The sequence below is a fragment of the Stegastes partitus genome, unplaced genomic scaffold (assembly GCF_000690725.1).
Source record: "Stegastes partitus isolate 25-593 unplaced genomic scaffold, Stegastes_partitus-1.0.2 Scaffold1080, whole genome shotgun sequence".
Taxonomy (NCBI): Eukaryota; Metazoa; Chordata; class Actinopteri; family Pomacentridae; genus Stegastes; species Stegastes partitus.
The window spans coordinates 128294-131491 of NW_007578811.1; positions in this window are offsets into that span (position 1 = coordinate 128294).

A 3198-nucleotide genomic window follows, 5' to 3' on the forward strand; every position below is an offset into this window, starting at 1 on the left:
CACCACAGAGTTTGTGAGTTTCTAAAGGAACTGAGATCAAACACGTACAAACAACTTAAGACCAAAACTTGTTGAACTGAAGAACCATCATGTGTTTTATAGCAGAAATGTGAAGTTTCGTGTCAGTTTGTTTTTTATTCCTCTGTCATGTTCTGGGTGTTAAGATTAAATGGCGTTTGACCAAAGGCAGCGGTTCACCTAAACTATTTAGAATCATGACATGTTGAGTTTTCTTGCAAAAGTTGTCGTAAAGTTTGTAATCAGCAGCTTCATCAGTGCAGCAAGTCCCTGCAGGGTCTCATCATCAGCTGCTGTAATCGGTGTTTTCCTCTGAGAAACACGAGTCTCCCGCAGGACTAATTACCATCAGAAACTGTTGATCGGCGGTTCGTCACAGCGGACCTCATTAATGACTGTTTGTTTGAGTGTGCGGCCAGTAGGGGGCAGCGTGCTCCCCTGAGCTCCAACATGCAACAGCTGATGTTTCTTGCAACAGTTTTGATTTTCTGTTTACAGGAAAGTTTAACGAGGGATCTTAATAGTGCACAGTTGCCTTGTTTCTTGTTTATGCTTGTTCAGTTAGGATCAGGTTTATTGGATCTTTCTGTTATACATGCAAGGAAATACGCTGCTTTAGTGTGTTGTTGTTTAGTGTTTGGTTGAACCACCTGGTAGGTTACAGCTACTTTTATCAGGGCTGTACGGTTTGATGAGCCTCCTTTCCAGCACCCTAGTGTAAACTTTCCAGGGGAGGCTGAGAAGTGTGATACCCCGGTAGTTGGAACACATTCTCCAGTCCCCCTGTTTTGAAAATGGGAACCACCACCCTGGTCTGCCACTTCACAGGCACTGTACCCGATGCCCACACAACAGTGAAGAGACATGTCAGCCATGACATTTCAACAACATCCAGGGCCTCCCCCCAACTGTACACAGTACACTGTGCACAGCCTGGGCAAATCCCTGCCTCCCCTTTCTGAGGCACCGAACGGTTTGCCAGACCTTCTTCAAGGTCAACTGAAAGTCCTTCTCCATTGCCTCTCCGAACTCCTCCCACACCCCACACCCGAGTTTTAACTTCCGCAACCGCCGAAGCTGCAGCCCTTTTGACCAACCGGTACCTGCCTGCTGCTTCTGGAGACCCCCGAGCCAACCAGGCCCAGAAAGTCTCCTTCTTCAGCCTGACGGCTTCCCTTACCGCCAGTGTCCACCAGCAGGTTTTGGAGTTGCCACCACAACAGGCACCAGTGACCTTCTGATTGCAGTTCCTAATGGCCGCTTCTGCGATGGAGGCTTTGAACATGGCCCACTCTGACTCCATGTCCCCAGCCTCCCCTGGGATATAGGAAAAACTCTTCTAGAGGTGGGAGTTGAAAACCCCACAGACAGGGGCCTCCACCAGACATTCCCAGTTCACCCTCACTACCCGTTTACCAGATCTGTCCGGCAGCCTTCCTTGCCATCGGATCCAACTCACCACCAGGTGGTGATCAGTTGACAGCTCTGCTCCTCTCTTCACCCGAGTGTCCAAAACATATGGCCACAAGTCTGATGATAGGACTACAAAGTTGATCATTGACCTTTGGCCTAAGGTACTCTTGTACCAGGTACACTTGTGAGCAACCTAATGTTCGAACATGGTGTTTGTTATGGCTAGTCTATGACTACCACAGAAGTCCAATAACAAAACTCCACTCGGGTTCGGATCAGGCAGGCCATTCCCTCCCAGTCACGCCCCTCCAGGTTTCTCCGTCATTGCCCATGTGAGCATTGAAGTCTCCCAGGAGAACTATGGAATCCTCACCCCTTCTAGGACACCACCCAAAGACTCCAAGAAGGCCGGATACTCTGAACTGCTGTCTGGTGCATAAGCACAAACAACAGTCAGAGTTTTCCCCTCCACAACACACAGTTGCAGAGAGGCGACCCTCTCATTTTCCGGGGAGAACTCCAACAAGGCAGCGCTCAACCGGGGGTTTGTGAGTATCCCCACACCCACCCGGCGCCTCTCATCCTGGACAACTCCAGAAAAGGAGACAGTCCAGCACCTCTCCAGAGGGCCCTACTATATCTAGACGTTATCACTCCACCTCCTGCACCAGCTCAGGTTCCTTCCCTGCCAGTGAGGTGATGATCCACGTTCCTACAACTAGTCCACGCCATCAGGGGGTGGGGCGCCCAGACACCCCCCAACTTACTGCCCCGTGGGTGGTGGGCATTCTGGGCGACGATCTCGTGTTGCATCTTCGGGCTGTGCCCGACCGAACACCATGGGACCCCAAGGTTTGGCCACCAGCATCCCGCCCCCCCAGGTCTGGCTCCAGGGGGAGGCCCCGGTGTCCCTGTTTGGGGTGAGGTGGTGGCTTTCCTCTTTTTGATCTTCATCAGGGTCTTGGAATTGCTATTTGTCTGGTCCCTCCCCCAGGACCAGATTGCCTTGGGAGACCCTTACCAGGGGCTATTGCCCTGGACAACACAGTTCCCAGGATCACAGGGACACTCAAACCCCTCAACCGCTACAAGATTCAGGTGAGCTACATGTGGCTCCGATAATTTCACTAGTTGACTTGTATATTGTCGTTTTCTTTTGTTAATGTGTCAGAGAGTTATCCAATATTACAGAAACAACAGTGAAAATTTCAGGCTTGTATCTTCACTAGTTCCTGAGATATTGTTGTTCAGCCTCAAAAGCCTCAAAGTTTAATGTGAGAAAAAAACTGCTGAAAGTGTGGCGACTGGTGATTATCTTTGAAAAAATGATCTTGGAATGTATTTGATCGATCAATCAGAAATTTGACAGATCTAATAAATGCCAGCATTCTACAGTACAACATTTTCAGGTGAAGTAGATTAAGTAGTAAGTCAAGTAGAAATTGTTTTAAGAATTTGATGATTTGATCGATCGGTGAAATAGCATTCATTGATCTGTTCATTTTATACAAGGCAACGGCAAAAAGTTTCCTCAGATACATTTTTTGGCAGGAAGGGATTATTTTGATGTAAAAAAACATACAAACAAACAAAAAAACTTCTACACATGACACATGTTTGTGCTAAATGAAAACAACCACTAAGTCAATCTCAAAGCTAATTTAGAACTAATTCATACAGAAATGTTATTACAGCGGTGGCACAAATAAAATACTGCTATGTGAATAAAAAGGAGATCATAAGTCTGGAACAACGGGAGGCTCACTG